Here is a 23,190-nt window from a genome sequence, read left to right on the forward strand (position 1 = left end):
TAATAGAGGCTAAACTCTTGTATATATGTGTTCTATATTTTGTATGGTGAATATAAATGAGTAAATATTTTGATAATAATTGTTTATATATTAAAATAATAGATATTACAATATGTTATATAGGTAGCAGTTGATAGTGTCACAATGCATGACAAAAAAAAACGCGCAGTAGATTGTTTGAGATATATACATATATATATATATATATAATCAAGTGCAAAGGGTTTTAAGGAAAAAAACTTATATTAAGAACTAGATGCAGTATCACTGAACGATTACAAAATACTTAAACAAATAACATAAAATAAGATGCCTCTTATTTTCTAGAACAAACCCTTACTCGTTAGAAGCTAAAATCCTAAAACCCAACATAATATAAAGACTAATACTGAGGCATTTACTGTGCCGGAAAAATTAAAAATTCATTTTAAATAAATAACAAAAGTTTGCTTAGAAGAATCCTTGGCCAAATCCATGATACTGTGGAGGTATCATGTTCGGATTGTTGAACGGAACAATGCTAGAACTGAATCCAGCAGGCTTTGTCTCAAAAGGAAGACCTGCTCCACCGGAAGAACTTCCCAGAAAAAAAGGATGGTTAGGATGATGATGATGAGGATGAGGATGAGGAAGATGAGGATGAGGATGATGATTATTTTGGGTATGAATCACAATCTTCTCAGCTTGCTTAGCCACATTCTTCTTTAGTTCATCGAGAGAGGCCTTCAGTTGTTGAAGTTGTGTCAAGCTCATATCGTTCTTGCGAGCCATCCACCAACATTGATTCTCATTTGCCTTTTTCATATGGTTAAGCTCCTCGCCTCGCTTCTTTTCGATTTCGAGTTGGTTCAGAACCTGTACATGTAGTAAAATTAATATATATTATTTATACCGAAAACGCTTTATAAGAGAGGAAAGAAATTAAAATAACCTGAGTGAGCTGCATGTTTAGCTCACGGACACTAGTGTTCCGATGAGCCTCAATGAGTTTCATGGTTCCAGAAGCAGCTTGTGGTGGATTACCACTAACAAAACGTTCCAACACAGTCTGGACACAAGGATGGCCAAAAGAGAAGACCTTCTGACCGGGTGAGAAGACGATAATAGCAATCTCAGCCCCACATAGAGTGCTCAATTCACTCGCCTTCTTGAAAAGTCCGTCTCGACGTTTGGAGAAAGTGACTTGGAGATTGCTTTCATTATTCATCTTCACCATCTCAACCTTTTGTCGTCCCTTACTTTTTCTCGCCATGGTCACAAGTATTGAATATGTGCAGAGAGAAATTAATAGAGAGATTAAAGGAGAGAAATAATTTGTATTGAAAGAGGGGGAAATGAGTGATATTTATAGGAGATTTGAATCAAGGTTGTGAATTAATAAATTTTAGGTAGACATCCTGTATATATTTTCTTGTTTTAATAATTTACTTGTTTAGGGTTGCTTGAGAATCTCCTCCTTATTGAAATATATGGTAGGAAAAATCTGGACAATTAAAGTTAAATTTTAGCTGTACTTTTATACAATTTCCAAAATCATCATTATTTTAACTTATATAGATACATAGCTAGATGGATATACATGAAAATTGAACCTTCTTGAAAATTTTACATTTTTTATGTTATATATATGTATATATATTCTCGATATTTATTTGGGATAGAGAAGGTAAGATAGCTACTTTTAATTTTATTTATTTGTCTCTTGTTAGGAGACACAATGAATCAAATTGCAATGATAAAAATCCTTAGATAATTTCTGTTAAAGTAATAAAAAATTTAAAAATGTATTATAAGATATATTAAAATTTAAAAATTATGATTAATTCTTTATAAAATTAATTGATCATTAGTACAATGGATAATTTTAATTTTATTTATAAGCATAAGGAAGGATCGAAGTTGCAAATTAAACTATAACTATCAATTGGATCACATTTAAAATTCAAAATTTTAAATAATTAAATTTAATTGTAACAGTCGATTAACCTTCATAACAATAAAGTTTTAATTCGATTGGGTGTGATATTTAATTAAACTTAAAATTCATATAATTCATGTTTAGCTCTTTCAAAAGGTGAATTACAATTATTTTACTTGTACAACACTTCAAGTTGAGCCTGCTTAAACAAAATCCAATTTCTTTGATCCATTTGATTGAAAATTTCTATTTAATACTGTTTGATCCTAATATAAAAACTTCCATGCATTTTTTAGGGAATTTTTATTTAAATTATATCTCATACAATTGAATAAGTTAAATAAACAATTAACATTTAATGAAGATATTATCCATACTTGGGATATATATTCCCAAATATATAGATATATTTCCATACTTAGATAAGTACTCTCGATAAAATATTTCCCGTGAATATTACCTAATTTCATTATTGATTTATTTTAAGATTAATTACTCACATTAAAGTAGTAGAATTTTCTTAGCTACCATTTATGTGTTACAACAATTTTCTTAGCTGGAGCTTGTACATGTGACCCACATAGGCTTAGTATTAAATTATTTATAGGACTTTAACCAATATAATTGATTTATTATGACTAAACACTTTTGACTCATCATCATGATTTATTTATCGCATCAATAAATTTGATGAACATACAGGTCACCAAGAGTGTCATCATATAAATGTATCACAACTCTTACAATGTATAAAAATTTGATCATGAAATTCAATAGTTTGTCTGTGGATGCATAATTACCATATAGTTAATTCATTTCATTTATTATATTTTAGATTAATTCAAGATGTGACTTGTACCAACCATTATTTAACTGAATAGTTGGTATATTTCTTCCTATATAAGAGATTGTACTTCCCTGTATGTTTTTAATTAAATGTTATTTATATTGTTTTAAATTTGATGTATATATATATATTAGTTAATTAACCAACACAGGTATTTATTCAAAAATAGAGACTCATAATTGTCAACATAAAAACTTAACTCGCATAAATATGACATAATTGAAGGTTTTCCCAAAGATGATTCATGTTCTTATCGAAGCACGATTATGTGACTTTAATATCTTATTTTTTATATTTAGACACTACCTTTTTCTTGAGTTAATGAGTTAAAAGTAAATTACTTAAAATATTTTCTCCTATTACAACTCTTAGAATAGTTGGTTGATTTCAACTTGAAAATAAAAATAAATGCATAGATAAAAAAATTATGTTATTATTACACTCTTTGAAAGTACCCCAACACTACAATGAAAAGGAACATGATGAAAACCCAAATTCTAAGGCATCAGATATCTAACATAAATAAAATAAAACAAACTGCAAGCATCGTGTTTACAACTCTTTTTAATTTCATCCTTCCAAGACTTAATCAAGAAATGCACTTAGTAGAATCTTTTTTTCCCATTTCCTTGAATATATATTTTGGGATTATCTTTGAACACGTTAGGTATCGCATTTGGGTCGTTCAATACATGAGGCATCATGTTTAATTTGTTCTGAATTATAATCGTCTCAGCTTCTTCAGTAACTTTCTTCTTCAATTCCTTAAGAGATGTCTTTAAATGCTCAAGTTGTGAGAAACTCATTTCTTTTTTCCGACCCATCCACCAACACTTACTCTCACATTTTTTTTTTTGTATTTCCTTAAGCTCCGCATTGCGATTTTTCTCGATTTTCAATTGATTGATAACCTATTTTTATATTTTTCAAATAATAAGTACAAGTCAGTATAAGTTTTAATCCAACAAAAATAAGATCAAATAAGTATATTAAGTTTTAAAATCTAAATATGGTCTACTCAAACCTGTGTGAGGATCATATTGAGCTCATGTATCCTTGAGTTGCGGTGAGCCTCAATGAGCGTCATGGCTCCTGAAGTATCTCGTGGAGGATTACTACAAATGAAATATTCAATCACTTTTTCAACACAAGGATGACCAAAAATAAAAAGCCTTTTTACCTAGGGAAAAAACAATCATCGCAATATCAACGTCACAAAGAGTGGACAATTCACTAGCTTTCTTAAAAAGACCAGCTCTTCATTTTGAGAAAGTTACTTGGAGGTTGGTTTCATTACTCAACTTCACCATCTCAATCTTTTGACAACCCTTGCCCTTCCTATCCATTGCTAAAAGTGAAAGAAAAAGACGATGTGAAGAAAAGATAAAAAAGTTGGTTTATAATTTACTAAGAACTGATAGAAAATGTGTAGTGTTTATAAGAGTCGTCGGACTGACATTATTATTTTGCGCTATGCAACATCAAACTTTATTTAAATGGATTTTCTATATAAATTTTTTAATCTTTAATTACTTACTCATTTGGATTCATCAGATTGGGAAATATCATTTTGTACTATCCAACATATAACTTGATTTATAAATTTATTAGCTTTAATTACTTACTCATTTGAAGTCAACAGGTTAGACATTATCATTTTCACTATCGAATACATAACTTGATTTAGATTAATTTTCTATATAAATTTTTTAACTTTAATTATTTATTCATTTGGAGCATATTGCATATTATCATTTTGCACCATCTAATATATAAACTGATTTATAAATTTCTTAACTTTAATTACTTATTTATTGGGAATTATCAGGCTGGACATTATTATTTTGAACTATTCAATATTTAACTTGATTAAGAGAGATTTTTTATATAAATTTCTTACCATTAATTACATCCTCATTTGGAGTTACCAGGCTAGGCATTATCATTTTTCACTATCAAACATATAATTTGATTTAGATGAATTTTCTATATAAATTTCTGCCTTTAATTACTTACTCATTTGGAGTCATCAGGTTAGACATTATTATTTTGCACTATATATAACTTGACCTATTTGGGTTTTTTGCATAAATTTCTTAGCTTTAATTACTTGCTCATTTGGAGTCACCAGATTGAGCATTATCATTATACATCATCCAGCATATAGCTTGAGTTAGGTCGATTTTCTGTATAAAATTTTTAACTTTAATTACGTACTCATTTGGAATCATCAAGCTGTGCATTATTATTATGCACTATTCAACCTATAGTTTAAGTTAGGTAGATTTTCTATAAAAATTTCGTGAATTTAATTACTTACTCATTTGGTGTTACCAGATTGACTTTATCATTTTGCACTATCCAACATATTGCTTGAGTTAGGTGAATTTTTTATATAAATTTCTTAACTTTAATTACTTACTCATTTGAAGTCACTAAGTTTAACGTTATCATTTTCCACTATCCAATACACAATTTAATTTAGATTAATTCACTATACAAATTTATTAGCTTTAATAACTTACTTGTTTGGAATCATCAAGTTGGACATTATCATTTTTCACTATCCAACACAACTTGATTTAGATGAATTTTCTATATAATTTTTTTTCGGTTTTGATGACTTACTCGTTCCGAGTCACCAAGTTGGGCATTATTATTTTATATTATTCAATATATAATTTGATTTAGACAAATTTTCTATGTAAATTTATCGGCTTTAAAAACTTACTTGTTTGGAATGCTTTACAATCACCTCATTGAAATATGTAGTAAAAAAATCTTGAAGATTGATATAATATTTACCTATAAGTTATGCGAATTTACCACTTCCAAATCATCCTTGCTTGTAGAACGAAATGAGATGAATCTTCTTAGAAATAGTTATTAGCAGCCACATTTTCTTGCTTATCAAATTTGACAAGATAATAAAAATAGTGTCAGCATCTGTGCAAGGATGAATAAAATTTGAATTACACATCCCAATACACAGTATTATATAATTACAAACCTATTTTCTAATATATATATATATATATAAAATTTAGGAAGATAATGAAAATATTTTTCATGTTTCTCCATACATGAATAATAAATTAGTCAACAAAAAATTACAAGCTTGGTAATAAAATTATAGCGAATATTGCAAAACCACCATGAAGTTTAATAAGTTATATATAAAAGAAATTAAAATTTAAAGAAGAAAATCCCAAAGTACAGAATATCATACAATTACCACCCTACAAATTATTTTAAATACCATTTTCATATTTACAACCTTAGATTTAATAGGTTTTGATGAAGCTTCTCTATAGAACTATTCCGATTTGGCTCAATTCTTCAACATGGTGAGTTGTCTTTCATAGTACATTATCTTTCTTGACGCTTTCGATGATTGCTCATCTTCTCTAATCTTCTCTACATTGATTCAAAATGATTTATACTCTATTTGAATCCATAGGGACTTAAAAGTGTTTCCACGAGAGATATTTTAGTTAGAATTTTAGGATTATCTAATTAAATTTTTATGTTTGCTTTTTCATTAATCTTGTAGCGCCCGGACCGAGGAGGGGAAAAAAAAAAAAAAAAAAAAAAAAACCACGTCGGCAGCCACGTCAGCAGGCCCGGTCAGCAGTCCCGGCCAACCGGGACCTGCCACGTGGTAAAACCACGTCGTTCCAAAAAGGGCCACGTTGGCGATCCGCGTGGGCGCGATCAGACGGCCCAGATCAAACGTGCGATCGGACAGCCTAGATTTAAACGCACGGACGGCCCAGATTTAATCAAAAACGGACGGCCCAGATTAAAACAAAATGGACGGCTGAGATCAAAAGGTAAGGGGTTATAAATAGAACCCCCACACCAGACCACAAACCCTAGCCGCCTGCCACTCGCCGGAGAAGACGAACCAGAAGCCGGTCGCCGCCACCCGCAGCCGCATCGGAGGAACTTCCGACCGCCGATCGAGGTAAATTTCGTACCCCCGACTCGTTTTTCCACGCTGATTCCTCTTGTGGCCAAATCGGAGCCAAAATCTTGGCCAAACTGCCGGAATGCACGGTCAAAGCCCAGCGGCGCCGCCGCGCCCTTCTCGGTATTTCCTCCGATGAGGCCCTTCCTGGCCTCCGTTTGATGCAATTTTTATATCACCATGATCACCACTCTTTTCTCTACAGGTTGACCGGAGCCGAATCACCAAAACACGAACCTCGCCGGAGAGCCGCCGCACCCGAGAGCGCCACCGCCGGTAAGCTCCATTTTTCCGTGATTTTTTTGCCCCCCGAGGGCCCTAGGGTTGTTTTCTCGCAGGGACCGATGCGAGTGTGGCCGAATTCAGCCAGAAACGGCCGAAAACAGCCAACCTGAGGCGAATCGCCGCCGCCAGCGGCGGCGCCGTCGCCAGAACACGGCGGAGCCGCCATGCCGGAGTTGCGATTAGGGCCGAAAGGGGCCCTGGGCCTAATTTGGGATTTTTTTGGAACACGTGCAGGTACCAGTAGTGCGTTTCAGTTCCCCGAAGAAAATTCAGAGAAAATTAGGGACAGCCTGCAAGCTCACTGTGAAGCTGTGTTCGAACCCCGAAACGAGTAAGGACCCCTCACCTTATTTTTTATCACGGTTTTAAAGTTCAATAAATGATAAAACGATATTTCATGAATCAATGAATGTGTGAAATTGCTTAGGGTCGCTAATGGAGCCCGAGTCTAGTGTGTTTGTCGGTTAATTGTTATTTGGCCTGTTTTACAGTTTTAAACGTAGCATGAGGTTCGACGTTTTCATTTTATAGTTTCGTGTGCATATTTTACTGTTTTATTGATTATGGATTGAATGACCGGGATATTGATGCTGTATGTTGTCTGTTTGGCATAAATTATCGTTTTGCTTGTTTGTATGTGATTGATAATGCTGACTGAGGGAAAAGGAGAATGAAAGATTATGTAAATAGAAATTGTATAATGTGTTCAGCCTGACTAGATATCTTGGGAGATGGTGGACGGACCGGGTCCGTAGGGAACCCTACCGGGATTGTGGTCTCCCATATCGGACGGGGTATGGAGATCTTATGTGTTTTAGCGCCCATACCGGACGGGGTATGGGGACGGCCCGTTTCACCCTCATACCGGATGGGGTATTGAGGTTTATGGTTTTGGCGCCCATACCGGACGGGGTATGGGGACGGCCCGTTTCACCCTCATACCGGACGGGGTATTGAGGTTTATGGTTTTGGCGCCCATACCGGACGGGGTATGGGGACGGCCCTAGAATCTGATGACGAATGTTAAAGGTTAACGGGTAGCGGGACCTCTATGGACCCCCACGAATACTAGTAGGCTGGTAAATGAGGAAAAGATATGTTGTATAATGATTGAATTACAAAAGACGTGATAAGTGTTATGTTTTACAGTTTATATGATTCCATGATTATGATAATGTTATTGCTTTCGTATATTGTTTTATAAATTCCACCGAGGTAAGTGGATGGTAAAGTTTTATTATTAATAAAAGGATTTGTCGTAAATCATGCTCCATTGGTCTTTTGTGTTTTTCTACCCACCTTTACCTCCGTGACGGTGAGATATCGTGATGTCTTTACTGGGCTAGTGTAGCTCATTCCTTATTTAATCATTTCAGATCAAGAGGACATCGTTCCCGAGTCGGTTCCGCAGGAGGACGACGAAGGGGACGCCTAAGGACTCCATAGTCACATTCATAGTTTTTACTTTCAAGTTTCCCCTTTAGGTAGTTTAATCTTTTATATTTTGTGAGCACGTTTTTAGTTTTCGTGTAAGGGATGTTATTCAAATTTTGACTTCGCTTCCGCATTTGTTATTTATAATATAAATTCAATTACGAATTTTCGGGGCTGCTACAAATCTCGTCATTCTTCCCAATAAATTTGCTACAAAATGGAAGGATTTAGATAGTCATGTTTTTAATCGAATATTCTCAATTGGAATTAATATTTTCTTGAAGAAATCTGTCTTCGAGAGCTTTTTTTTTTTGGAAAAAAACTCAGACCCCAAAGAGATTAGGGGTCCTCCCAATTTCCATCATAAGTAGTAGTTATGCTAATGGAAAAGCACAATATGTTTTATAAAAATTTTGTAAATATAGAACATGGTTGTAATTTTTCAATTAATTTTTTCAATCTGAGATATTATTTTAACAACACTCGATTATTTATAATATATTGAAATATCATATTTTTAATATAAACTATAACACGTTGCATAGTAAATTTATTAAGTACGCATAGATATTTTAATATAACGTGCACTTGAATCCGTATTTGCATAATGCATTTTTAATTTACTATTTATTTTTACTTTCATTGCCATGTCTTTCTTAAAATTTTTTGTTAAATAAGAATAAGTTAATTGTGTTTTACTTTCGAAGTTGATCTATATATATCCACTATATATCTTCTCCACAAGCTATATATTCTATTTTCCATTGGATTATTACAGCCATTACGCACCATACATCTGTTTTAATAGTAGATCGGTAAATAATTAATATTTCATGGATGATTTTTCAAGAACCTGCCACCCCATATGACATCTAATAGAACATATTGGATATGTAAATACAAATTCATTTTGATTCTTGGTATCTATTGTCTCTCTCTCTCTCTCTCGCTCTCTCTCTTTTGGGGTGAAATCTAAGCCCTAATATGTATTAAACAGTGCACGTCTATATAAGATTTATAATGCATGTGTAGCATATAGTACTGTAAAATTAGAGTTAAGATGAAAGCAAATAGATCTTTTATTTATAAAATATATCACTTTACATTCCATTGATAATATAACTTAAATATGAAAGTCAAACTGTATGAGCACTCTGTGACCTTACTAATCAAAACACATTCCCACAAACTTCAAATTTAGAAAAACTCTTACCCGTTTCCACCATTATTCTGAGTCATATTATATCCTGTAGCTGGCATCATGTTCACATTGTTAAGACCATTGGTATACATCACGTTTTAATCCTTGATCGCATCTGATCCCCCCACCATCATGTTCTGGTCATTGTTCATCATCATATGATCGGCTGGAACCATGTTTTGATCACTATTGATCATCAGATTTGCCGCCGGTAGCATCATGTTTGTAGGGTTACTGTTGATAAGCATGACATTAGAGACCATGATTGGATTATTAGGAATCATGGAATTGGACAAGGGAATGTTTGGATTATTGTTGTTGAGCATGTCACGAAGCATCTTCATATAAGCTACAGGATTAACCATGTTAGGATTAATCATGCTGGGCCTAATCACGTTTGGATTAACCATGTCGGAATTAACCCTATTCATGTTCGGATTAACCATTTTTCTGGGACCAACGATAGCATTTAAGGGGATAGATTCAAATGGAAGTCCAATCCCATTGGAAGAGCTTCCAAGAAAAAGCTGATCATCAGAATTAGGATTAATATTATCCTCTTCAGCATCTTTTTCTTTGGCGACTTTTATAACATTCTCGTATAATTCCTCAAGAGCAGCTTGAAATTGCTGAAACTGTGAAAGGTTCATGTCATCTATAGAACCCATCCACCAGGTTTTACTTGCATTCTCCTTCATCACCTTCTTAAGCTCCACACTTCACTTCTTTTTAGCATCCAGTTGGGCATTAAGCTTTAATTATATATAATCATGTCCAAAAAAAATTCAAGAATTAGTTATAAAAATCAAATAGTATAGATATATGAAGACATGGTAGTGATTATACCTTGTTTAGCTGTGAGTTGAGCCCTTGGAGACAAGCATTTCGATGAGCATCCATCATGCATCTGTTAGCTGAAAGAGGTTGTTCTATTAGGCCACTGAATCGATTGATCAACTTTTCCACAGAACGATTGACAAAAAAAAACACTTTCTTAGCAGGTGAAAAAATAATCACTGCAATTTTAGCGCCACAAAGCGTGCTAATTTCACTCGCCTTCTTGAAAATGCCAGCTCGGCATTTGGCAAAGGTAACTTGGAGATTCGTCGCCTTCTTGATCTTCACCATCTCAACCATTTGGCGGCCCTTTAACTTCCTAGGAGGCTGCATGGATAAATTTAGCACGAATTAAAAGATTAATTTATGATTTGAATGGTTGAATAAGGATGAAGTAGAATGAAGTATATTTATAGACTACTCAATTTGACAGTTACAATTTTTAAGTATTCCTGCATTTAAATTAACTATGTCTTATTACATACTCCTTTAGGATTTTGTAATAATGGAGAGAATATAATTTAACTAATTTAGAGTAGTCTAAATAAATGCACTTGAAGTTTTTAGAATCTTTCTTAAATAATCTGACATAGAGCTTCTACGATATTCTTTTTATTTGACTAAAAATAATTGATTGAATTATCTTTTTTTAATGAACATTGACTTAAATGAAATCTCTCGCGTCATTCAAATTTTATTATGTGCTTAGTATATAAATAGCAAAATGCTTATAAATTTTAACATATTATTACACATGTAATTTATTATTCCTAATTGCGATGAGTATACTATATTTTCCTTTCAGATAATAGAATTTAAAAGTATTTCGCCATAGTTAAGAGAATGATCAATCTTTAATTTACTAAGTTTTGTATGTTGAATATTATATACGTAAATAACCTATTATAATTCTTTTTGAAAATATAATAGATCCTAACGAGTTAAATAGTTTATAACCTCTTTCACATTATTTATTATTTTGAATATTAAAATTTGAAAATAATATATTTAAGAGAATGATCGATCTTTCAATCTATTGCATTTTGGATAGCTTATAATTCTTTTTTTAAAAATATATACATTATAAATTATATCTATCATATAATTTATTACATTTAACTGTGATGAGAATACTATATTGTCCTTTTGAATATCTACATTGAAACTAATATATATGAGAATGACAGATATAATATTTCATAATAAATTATTTACATATTTTCTAATAATAACAAAAGCATTCTCATTTTAACATTCGGATATTGAGACTAAACGTCAATTGAATTATTTTACATTATATCAGTGAATCCAAAATTTTTAATACTATCACAAAATCCAAACTCATATTAAAGATTTTTAAAAACTATAATTTGAATTTGATTTAGAATCATAACTCTTTTCCAATTCAGATATGTGGTATTTGTATAGTAATTTAAATTAAATACAAGTTAAAATTGTACAAACTCTTAAGCACGCTACCAAATTAAATATATACCAACAGATTTATATATTTCTATATAATGGAATAGGGAAGCGAAATGAGTATGCGGAATAATCTTTTACCTTTTTTCTTCAAAGTCACAGATATACACATACATATATTTATATATAATGTAATAATTAACTTTCTAAAAATAATAAATTTATTACGTACTTAAAGAGCTTCAATATTTTCATATGCTCGAGTGTGTTGATACCAAATTCTAAACTCTTTTAAATCTCTCGAGATATAGTTTACAATAAATGCGAGATAAGTGACTACTGTATATACATATATATACATACACATACATACACACACATATATTAAGAGACGGAACTATCATATAAATGTACTTTATAGGGTGATTATAAAAGATTAAATATTTTTAAAGATTTGCGGAATTGTACTTAACAAGAATGTAAAATAAACAACACTCATGAAACACACATATACTTATTAACTCGATCCAAGACTAGCAACGACAACAATTATAAAGAAAAAAAAACACGCACACACACGCACACACAAAAACACCACCTGAAAGTAAGAAAATACAAAACTCAAGCCAATTGAAATCCCAAATTCCCAAATCATTATTTGAAAGACAAGACAAACAAAAACAAAAGACACGATACTGAAACTCTTCAAACTAGCCCTTGATTCATTTCAAGATAATCAACAAACTTAGTCATTAAATTCCTTGGCCGCTTCCTAGAACATTCCCTGCAAGAGGAGGCGGCATTGTTTTCGGATTATCACCGTTAGCCACCTCATTTGGATTGTCCACAATGAAGTTCTCATCATCCAATGGATCCGCAAACAGCATCTCTAGAGTGAAGCCATCAAATACTGAGTTTAGATTTGAATCATTTGGCACAATACGTATCATATTTAGAGCATCGGATGTTGTGCTAATGGGATCATTTGGTGCATGAGGCATAGTACTCGGATTAAAAAACTCATTAGGCCCGACATTTGGATCATTTGACAGATTAATATCCAATGTTGCAATTTGGTTCCCGAAGGCATTAGACATTATGTCTGGATTATCTCCTGCATTAAGTGCTGCAATTGGATTATCTGACTCAATCATAACTAAATTATTGAAGAGATCCCTAGGCATGGCCATCAAGTCATCAACAGGATCTAACACCATGCTTGAATCATGCAACGGGTTATCCATCATCATTATGTTGGGATTGCCAGAGTCTAGGTTACAGAAGCTACTCAGGGGAGGAGTTGAATTAGTACTGCTGGGGGCATATTCATGAGTTGGGTTGGGGAGAGTAGTCAAGGTCTTCATTGCTGGATCTGAGTAAAACATCCCGTCATCCCTTGGAGAACCCTCGGCTGAACTCGAGTTACCTTGTTCCTTCTTTAGCTTCTTTGCGAGTTCGGCAACATCATTCCACAAGGCCTTCATACCAACATCCAAAACTTCAAGCTCTTCTAGGTTAAATTTGTCCATTGAACGCGTATACCAAAGCTCTTTCATCAAGCCTTTTCTTCTTTTTTTGAGCTCTATACCTCGCTTCCTTGCTACCTCCTCCTTGTCTTGAGCCTGTTATCATATACACATATTCATGTATTTGCAGCATTAGATAAGCAATTAGGCTAAAGATTTGAAAGTCCAACAAAAAATTCAAAATATATCACGTAACGTCATAGATTTAAGTATTAGTGACTCATGATAATTTTTGGATTATCATAAATGGATATTATAAAAAAAAGATGACAAATAAGTTGCTAACACCTCAGTGATCCTACTGATTGTTTGTTGAGTATCATTGTCGTTGTCAGGATCTCGAGTTGGACGAACATCAATACTAAGAAAACGATCAATCACAATATCAATATTAGGATTGCCATAGCAGAAGGCCCTATTTCCAGGGGAGAAAACAATAAGGCCAACATCTGGTCTACAAAGAGTGCAAAGTTCACTCGCCTTCTTAAAAAGGCTACTTCGATGTTTTGAGAAGGTAACTTGGAGACTGGCTTCATTCTCCATCTTTTTTTACTCGATCTTTTGATGACTTTTTCTTTTACTTGATGTCCCCTCATCTGCCATTGCTAAAACAGAAAATAACAAAAGATAACCTCGGCAAATTGAGAAGAAGATAATGGAGATTATGATGAGAGGATGTAAGTATGCTATTATTGCAATTGACGATTGTAAACTACGCAAGGTATTTATAAGGTTTGGAGGTACCACTTGAGGCTATCCAAGTTGAGTTAGGTGGATTTACTTAACTTTTATGCATTTACGTTTCTGGCTACAATCCTTTTTTCATTGAAATATAAGGTAAGGAATATCGTGACATAATCCAAAACTTAAATTTCTGATACTATCAAGAATTCTTTACCTTTATTACTAGTACATAGTTAAACATTCATTTATGAATTTTGATTTGCTTACATCTCAAGGGAAAAACTTATTCTTCGTCCGTCAATGATCATATGAGTGCGGCGATATTGGAATATAAAAATAGAAAGTTTACACAAGCATGTTGAACCTAAATTCCCTTTAATGTATTTTCCTTATTCATAGTTCATTTAATTATTTTCTACTAAATAAAAAAATTTGTTCTTATCACGGTCGTCAAGATGATCTTATTCAACTATTAGGATATCATTCATTTAGTATAATGCTAGAGATAAGTTAAATTTCTTTAATTATTAGTGAATTTTAATATACTTTTATCCAGATAGTTTATATGTTTATATTTTTTTTATGTTCCAGTCTTCTTATCTAGCTTCTATCACTTGATGCATTTTTGAACAAATTATTACTACTTGATTTAAACTGAGGAAGAAATTCATCCTTGGCGCATTAATGATCATGACAAATACAAAAATGAAAAGTATACGTAAGTGTATAAAATCTAATTCTCTAATATTGACTAAAACAAACTAACGTTCAATAGTTATTCTTTTTCATGCATTTCACTTACTAACAATTCATGTAATTGTTTTATGTAAATCAACAAGTTAAGTTTTATCATGGTGAGTAAGGTGATCTTATCCAACAACTAATATGTCGTTCATTTGGTGAAACGCTAGGGGGAAGTTAAAAATGTTTTTACTCTGAATAAATTTGATAGTCTCGTCGATATGATCTATCTATTTGTTTTTTATTTATTTATTTCAGTATTTTTTTTTATTTTTATTATTAGATGCATTCATGAATAAATTATTGCATCAAGTTTGGTTCAATCTCAAAGAAGAAATTTATTAATGGCATGGAAATGATCATAATAGCCACGATCTTCGAACACAAAATAGAAAGTTTATGAACATTTATATAACCTAATGCTCTTACATCATGCACAAATTAACTAAAGTGAAATAGTTCAACAGTTTTTGCCTTCTATGCATTTTCCGTATTAACATATCATTTAGTTGTTCTCAAGTAACTCAGAAGGCTCAATTTTATCATGGTCAGAAAGATGATCTTATCTGATAATGAATATGTCATGCACTGGGTATAACACAAGAGAGAAGTTAAATTCTATCATTATTATTGAATTTGACATAATCTCATTGATATAAACAACGTGTCTATATATTTTTTATATTCCAGCCTTCTTGTTCTGTTTTTGTCCTTGAACGCAATATGTTCTTCATGCATATCTGTTTGTGTTTCATAAGGCTTCAAAATGTAAACTATCATAATAGTATTGCCATGTTAATGCATCATTCAGCAGCCCCTTCCTATTTGTCTTTCTTTTTTTTTCTTCTATTTAATCTTAAATCTATTAGCATGTTTTTCTTTATCAGCCTCCTTTGTTGCTCTCAAGATTAATTTTGCTCTCAAAATTGAAAGCAATTTAGTTTCAGTGTACAAAATTAGTCTGAAAATATCTTAACAGTAAATCTTTTGAAATAAAATTTTAAGACTTAATATCACACTTATATGCATTGATTAAGCATCTGGTAAGAAATATGTTTTCCTTAGCGAAAAAATTTCATTCTTTGTTACGAGTTTTTTTAAAAATAGTACGATAAGTATACAAAAATAAGACCCTCGTTAATCAAAATTGAATGGATCACATGAACCGGGAAGCAGAGTCAAATTCTCCCGTATAAATATATGTTTGAAACTCTGGTTTAGAAATATGTTCAGACTTAAAACAGAAGAGATTATTGGTTTTAGATTGAAAGATCTTTTAGCTGCTGTGGATCGACTTCAGATGGTGCTCGGGTGAGAGCACACTGCACGATAGTTGTCTTCAAGAAAGCTATGACATTTCTATGGAACTAGCTCCTGCTAACAATATAACCAATCTATCCAATCCATATGCAGTGTCCCCTGCATTTCAAAAGCATTGCCAGCAAATTTTTTCTTCTAAATTCAGTAGCTGTCTTCACATAATAGCTACAATATGATCAACATTTGATACCTACACCGAACTTAGAGCAAAGAAGGATGTCTTCATGTGAAAAATATATAAATTGTAGACATACATGAGTTGTAGATCCAGTGTAAAAATATAGAAAATAGAAATTCAAATGGAATAGAAATAAGAAAAAAATTAAGAAAGAGAATAATATGCTGAGCAGATTTGTGATTCCAACATAGCACCAAATTCAATATAGGAGTGTAATCGCCAGATTTGTGATTAAATACGTATATACATTTCAATACAACGGCACTTATATCTGTATATGCATCATCTTTTTAATGAGTAATTTATTTTTATTTTCCCTATCATGTCATTCTTACAAATTTTTTGTTAAATAAGAATAAATTAACTATATTATACTTTTAAAGTTGATCTATATATAGGTCTACTACTTACCTTCTCTACAACCTATATGTTCTATTTTTATTTGGATTCATACAGTCATTTAGTATCATACATACGTTTAAATTGTGCATAAGAAAATACTGGATTATAATTTTTACGTAATTTAATTCTTCTGCATGCTAATTATTCCATAAATTTACCCGAAGAACAAAAACTCATGCTTGTGTAATCTAATATCTATCTCTAACCTGAAAGCTTTTGATATTGAAAAATTCTAGTATGCTTATCACAAGCTCTAAACTTTCCTCAATCTCTCGAGGTGTGGTGTACAATAAATATGAGATAATAGGTCACTGTATATATATATACACACACACACACATATATATAATAGAGGCTAAACTCTTGTATCTATGTGTTCTATATTTTGTATGGTGAATATAAATGAGTAAATATTTTGATAATAATTGTTTATATATTAAAATAATAGATATTACGATATGTTATATAGGTAGCAGTTGATAGTGTCACAACGCATGACAAAAAAAAAAGCGTAGTAGAATGTTTGAGATATATACATATATATATATAATCAAGCGCAAAGGGTTTTAAGGAAAAAAACTTATATTAAGAACAAGATGCAGTATCACTGAACGATTACAAAATACTTAAACAAATAACATAAAATAAGATGCCTCTTATTTTCTAGAACAAACCCTTACTCGTTAGAAGCTAAAATCCTAAAACCCAACATAATATAAAGACTAATACTGAGGCATTTACTATGCCGGAAAAATTAAAAATTCATTTTAAATAAAGAACAAAAGTTTGCTTAGAAGAATCCTTGGCCAAATCCATGATACTGTGGAGGCATCATGTTCGGATTGTTGAATGGAACAATGCTAGAACTGAATCCAGCAGGCTTTGTCTCAAAAGGAAGACCTGCTCCACCGGAAGAACTTCCCAGAAAAAAAGGATGGTTAGGATGATGATGATGAGGATGAGGATGAGGATGATGATTATTTTGGGTATGAATCACAATCTTCTCAGCTTGCTTAGCCACATTCTTCTTTAGTTCATCGAGAGAGGCCTTCAGTTGTTGAAGTTGTGTCAAGCTCATATCGTTCTTGCGAGCCATCCACCAACATTGATTCTCATTTGCCTTTTTCATATGGTTAAGCTCCTCGCCTCGCTTCTTTTCGATTTCGAGTTGGTTCAGAACCTGTACATGTAGTAAAATTAATATATATTATTTATACCGTAAACGCTTTATAAGAGAGGAAAGAAATTAAAATAACCTGAGTGAGCTGCATGTTTAGCTCACAGACACTAGTGTTCCGATGAGCCTCAATGAGTTTCATGGTTCTAGAAGCAGCTTGTGGTGGATTACCACTAACAAAACGTTCCAACACAGTCTGGACGCAAGGATGGCCAAAAGCGAAGACCTTCTGACTGGGTGAGAAGACGATAATAGCAATCTCAGCCCCACATAGAGTGCTCAATTCACTCGCCTTCTTGAAAAGTCCGGCTCGACGTTTGGAGAAAGTGACTTGGAGATTGCTTTCATTATTCATCTTCGCCATCTCAACCTTTTGTCGTCCCTTACTCTTTCTCGCCATGGTCACAAGTATTGAATATGTGCAGAGAGAAATTAATAGAGAGATTAATGGAGAGAAATAATTTGTATTGAAAGAGGGGGAAATGAGTGATATTTATAGGAGATTTGAATCAAGGTTGTGAATTAATAAATTTTAGGTAGACATCCTGTATATATTTTCTTGTTTTAATAATTTACTTGTTTAGGGTTGCTTGAGAATCTCCTCCTTATTGAAATATATGGTAGGAAAAATCTGGACAATTAAAGTTAAATTTTAGCTGTACTTTTATACAATTTGCAAAATCATCATTATTTTAACTTATATAGATACATAGCTAGATGGATATACATGAAAATTGAACCTTCTTGAAAATTTTACATTTTTTATGTTATATATATGTATATATATTCTCGATATTAATTTGGGATAGAGAAGGTAAGATAGCTACTTTTAATTTTATTTATTTATCTCTTGTTAGGAGACACAATGAATCAAATTGCAATGATAAAAATTCTTAGATAATTTCTGTTAAAGTAATAAAAAATTTAAAAATGTATTATAAGATATATTAAAATTTAAAAATTATGATGAATTCTTTATAAAATTAATTGATCATTAGTACAATGGATAATTTTAATTTTATTTATAAGCATTAAGGAAGGATCGAAGTTGCAAATTAAACTATAATTATCAATTGGATCACATTTAAAATTAAAAATTTTAAATAATTAAATTTAATTGTGACAGTCAATTAACCTTCATAACAATAAAGTTTTAATTCGATTGCGTGTGATATTCAATTAAACTTAAAATTCATATAATTCATGTTTAGCTCTTTCAAAAGGTGATTTACAATTATTTTACTTGTACAACACTTCAACTTGAGCCTGCTTAAACAAAATCCAATTTCTTTGATCCATTTGATTGAAAATTTCTATTTAATACTGTTTGGTCCTAATATAAAAACTTCCATGCATTTTTTAGGGAATTTTTATATAAATTATATCTCATACAATTGAATAAGTTAAATAAACAATTAACATTTAATGAAGATATTTTCCATACTTGGGATACATATTCCCAAATATATAGATATATTTCCATACTTAGATAAGTACTCTCGATAAAATATTTCCCGTGAATATTACCTAATTTCATTATTGATTTATTTTAAGATTAATTACTCACATTAAAGTAGTAGAATTTTCTTAGCTACCATTTATGTGTTACAACAATTTTCTTAGCTGGAGCTTGTACATGTGACCCACATAGGCTTAGTATTAAATTATTTATAGGACTTTAACCAATATAATTGATTTATTATGACTAAACACTTTTGACTCATCATCATGATTTATTTATCGCATCAATAAATTTGATGAACATACAGGTCACCAAGAGTGTCATCATATAAATGTATCACAACTCTTACAATGTATAAAAATTTGATCATGAAATTCAATAGTTTGTCTGTGGATGCATAATTACCTAAAAACTTAACTCGCATAAATATGACATAATTGAAGGTTTTCCCAAAGATGATTCATGTTCTTATCGAAGCACGATTATGTGACTTTAATATCTTTTTTTTTTATATTTAGACGTTACCTTTGTCTTGAGTTAATGAATTAAAAGTAAATTACTTAAAATATTTTCTCCTATTACAACTCATAGAATAGTTGGTTGATTTCAACTTGAAAATAAAAATAAATGCATAGATAAAAAAATTATGTTATTATTACACTCTTTGAAAGTACCACAACACTACAATGAAAAGGAACATGATGAAAACCCAAATGCTAAGGCACCAGATATCTAACATAAATAAAATAAAACAAACTGCAAGCATCGTGTTTACAACTCTTTTTAATTTCATCCTTCCAAGACTTAATCAAGAAATGCACTTAGTAGAATCCTTTTTTCCCATTTCCTTGAATATATATATTGGGATTATCCTTGAACACGTTAGGTATCGCGTTTGGGTCGTTCAATACATGAGGCATCATGTTTAATTTGTTCTGAATTATAATCGTCTCAGCTTCTTCAGTAACTTTCTTCTTCAATTCCTTAAGAGATGTCTTTAAATGCTCAAGTTGTGAGAAACTCATTTCCTTTTTCGGACCCATCCACCAACACTTACTCTCACATTTTTTTTTTGTATTTCCTTAAGCTCCGCATTGCGATTTTTCACGATTTCCAATTGATTGATAACCTATTTTTATATTTTTTAAATAATAAGTACAAGTCAGTATAAGTTTTAATCCAACAAAAATAAGATCAAATAAGTATATTAAGTTTTAAAATCTAAATATGGTCTACTCAAACCTGTGTGAGGATCATATTGAGCTCATGTATCCTTGAGTTGCGGTGAGCCTCAATGAGCGTCATGGCTCCTGAAGTATCTCATGGAGGATTACCACAAATGAAATATTCAATCACTTTTTTAACACAAGGATGACCAAAAGAAAAAGCGTTCTTACCTGGGGAAAAAACAATCATCGCAATATCAACGTCACAAAGAGTGGACAATTCACTAGCTTTCTTAAAAAGGCCAGCTCTTCGTTTTGGGAAAGTTTCTTGGAGGTTGGTTTCGTTACTCATCTTCACCATCTCAATCTTTTGACGGCCCTTGCCCTTCCTATCCATTGTTTAAAGTGAAAGAAAAAGACAATGTGAAGAAAAGATAAAAAAGTTGGTTTATAATTTACTAGGAACTGATAGAAAATGTGTAGTGTTTATAAGAGTCGTCGGACTGACATTATTATTTTGCGCTATGCAACATCAAACTTTATTTAAATGGATTTTCTATATAAATTTTTTAATCTTTAATTACTTACTCATTTGGATTCATCAGATTGGGAAATATCATTTTGTACTATCCAACATATAACTTGATTTATAAATTTATTAGCTTTAATTACTTATTCATTTGGAGTCAACAGGTTAAACATTATCATTTTGCACTATCAAATACATAACTCGATTTAGATTAATTTTCTATGTAAATTTTTTAACTTTAATTATTTATTCATTTGGAGCATATTGCATATTATCATTTTGCACCATCCAATATATAAACTGATTTATAAATTTCTTAACTTTAATTACTTATTTATTGGGAATTATCAGGCTGGACATTATTATTTTGCTCTATTCAATATTTAACTTGATTAAGAGAGATTTTTTATATAAATTTCTTACCTCTAATTACATCCTCATTTAGAGTTACCAGGCTAGGCATTATCATTTTTCACTATCAAACATATAATCTGATTTAGATGAATTTTCTATATAAATTTTTACCTTTAATTACTTACTCATTTGGAGTCATCAGGTTAGACATTATTATTTTGCACTATCTATAACTTGACCTATTTGGGTTTTTTGCATAAATTTCTTAGCTTTAATTACTTGCTCATTTGGAGTCACCAGATTGAGCATTATCATTATACATCATCCAGCATATAGCTTGAGTTAGGTGGATTTTCTGTATAAAATTTTTAACTTTAATTACGTACTCATTTGGAATCATCAAGCTGTGCATTATCATTTTGCACTATTCAACCTATAGTTTAAGTTAGGTAGATTTTCTATAAAAATTTCGTGGATTTAATTACTTACTCATTTGGTGTTACCAGATTGACTTTATCATTTTGCACTATCCAACATATTGCTTGAGTTAGGTGAATTTTTTATATAAATTTCTTAACTTTAATTACTTACTCATTTGGAGTCACTAAGTTTAACGTTATCATTTTCCACTATCCAATACACAATTTAATTTAGATTAATTCACTATACAAATTTATTGGCTTTAATAACTTACTTGTTTGGAATCATCAAGTTGGACATTATCATTTTTCATTATCCAACACAACTTGATTTAGATGAATTTTTTATATAATTTTTTTTCGGTTTTGATGACTTACTCGTTCCGAGTCACCAAGTTGGGCATTATTATTTTATATTGTTCAATATATAATTTGATTTAGACGAATTTTCTATGTAAATTTATCGGCTTTAAAAACTTACTTGTTTGGAATGCTTTACAATCACCTCATTGAAATATGTAGTAAAAAAATCTTGAAGATTGATATAATATTTACCTATAAGTTATGCGAATTTACCACTTCCAAATCATCCTTGCTTGTAGAACGAAATGAGATGAATCTTCTTAGAAATAGTTATTAGCAGCCACATTTTCTTGCTTATCAAATTTGACAAGATAATAAAAATAGTGTCAGCATCTGTGCAAGGATGAATAAAATTTGAATTACACATCCCAATACACAGTATTATATAATTACAAACCTATTTTCTAATATATATATATATATATAATTTAGGAAGATAATGAAAATATTTTTCATGTTTCTCCATACATGAATAATAAATTAGTCAACAAAAAATTACAAGCTTGGTATTAAAATTATAGCGAATATTGCAAAACGACCATGAAGTTTAATAAGTTATATATAAAAGAAATTAAAATTTAAAGAAGAAAATCCCAAAGTACAGAATATCATACAATTACCACCCTACTAATTATTTTAAATACCATTTTCATATTTACAACCTTAGATTTAATAGGTTTTGATGAAGCTTCTCTATAGAACTATTCCGATTTGGCTCAATTCTTCAACATGGTGAGTTGTCTTTCATAGTACATTATCTTTCTTGACGCTTTCGATGATTGCTCATCTTCTCTAATCTTCTCTACATTGATTCAAAATTATTTATACTCTATTTGAATCCATAGGGACTTAAATGTGTTTCCATGAGAGATATTTTAGTCAAAATTTTAGGATTATCTAACTAAATTTTTATATTTGCTTTTTCATTAATCTCATCATTCTTCCCAATAAATTT

General features: G+C 31.3%; 3 pseudogenes; all 3 read right to left on the minus strand.

Moving 5' to 3' along the window:
- Positions 1-450: 450 nt before the first annotated feature.
- Positions 451-1,258, minus strand: LOC110825066 (agamous-like MADS-box protein AGL62 pseudogene; annotated as a pseudogene).
- A 16,297-nt stretch (positions 1,259-17,555) lies between these two features.
- LOC148270385 (agamous-like MADS-box protein AGL62 pseudogene) lies at positions 17,556-18,342 on the minus strand (annotated as a pseudogene).
- Positions 18,343-20,640: 2,298 nt separating this feature from the next.
- LOC110818146 (agamous-like MADS-box protein AGL62 pseudogene) lies at positions 20,641-20,967 on the minus strand (annotated as a pseudogene).
- Between the last annotated feature and the right edge of the window lie 2,223 nt (positions 20,968-23,190).

Source organism: Carica papaya, chromosome 1 (assembly GCF_054855325.1).
Source record: "Carica papaya isolate Zhongbai chromosome 1, ASM5485532v1, whole genome shotgun sequence".
Classification (NCBI taxonomy): Eukaryota; Viridiplantae; Streptophyta; class Magnoliopsida; order Brassicales; family Caricaceae; genus Carica; species Carica papaya.